The following is a 546-nucleotide window of genomic DNA, read 5'->3' as shown; positions in this document are numbered from 1 at the left end:
CTGGTCCCAAACGGGTTTTATACCTTCCCGGATGCTTGACATAGATCACTTGACGGCTGGCTCACTCCCCGAACCCCTCCCCTGCCCCCCCGTCGCTTCAGGCAGGGGTCTAATCTCTTCCTTTCTCTAGCCCTCACATGGGAGCTATTTTGGGGCAGGTGTCATTGTGGGGAGGTAGGACGCCGCAGGGGGGTGGCTGTGTGTGTGGAAAGAGTAGGGAGGAGGTTGGGCCACCCGCTGGACTCTCGGAGGCCAGCAGAAAGGGCACCACCCAGGCCGACGCCAGCAGCCCGAAACCCAACCCTCCCTGCTGTCAGCCACCCCCAGAGGAATTGTCATGTTCCCAAGCTTGGGCAGCTGGCCCTGGTACGGTCCTGGCCCTTAGCGGTCTCCCCGTCCACATTCTGCCCACTTTGCCCGAAGGCCCCTCACCCAGCCAGGAGTGGCAAGAAGGAGCCTAGCTGGCTTTCTGCGTATAGCTGGGCAACCCAGGCAGATCCGTAACCTCTTGGAGGCTGAGTTTTCCCACTCCATCCAGAAAACTCC

The sequence above is a fragment of the Equus asinus genome, chromosome 4, assembly GCF_041296235.1.
Source record: "Equus asinus isolate D_3611 breed Donkey chromosome 4, EquAss-T2T_v2, whole genome shotgun sequence".
NCBI lineage: Eukaryota > Metazoa > Chordata > Mammalia > Perissodactyla > Equidae > Equus > Equus asinus.
Note: the sequence above shows the minus strand (reverse complement) of the source record.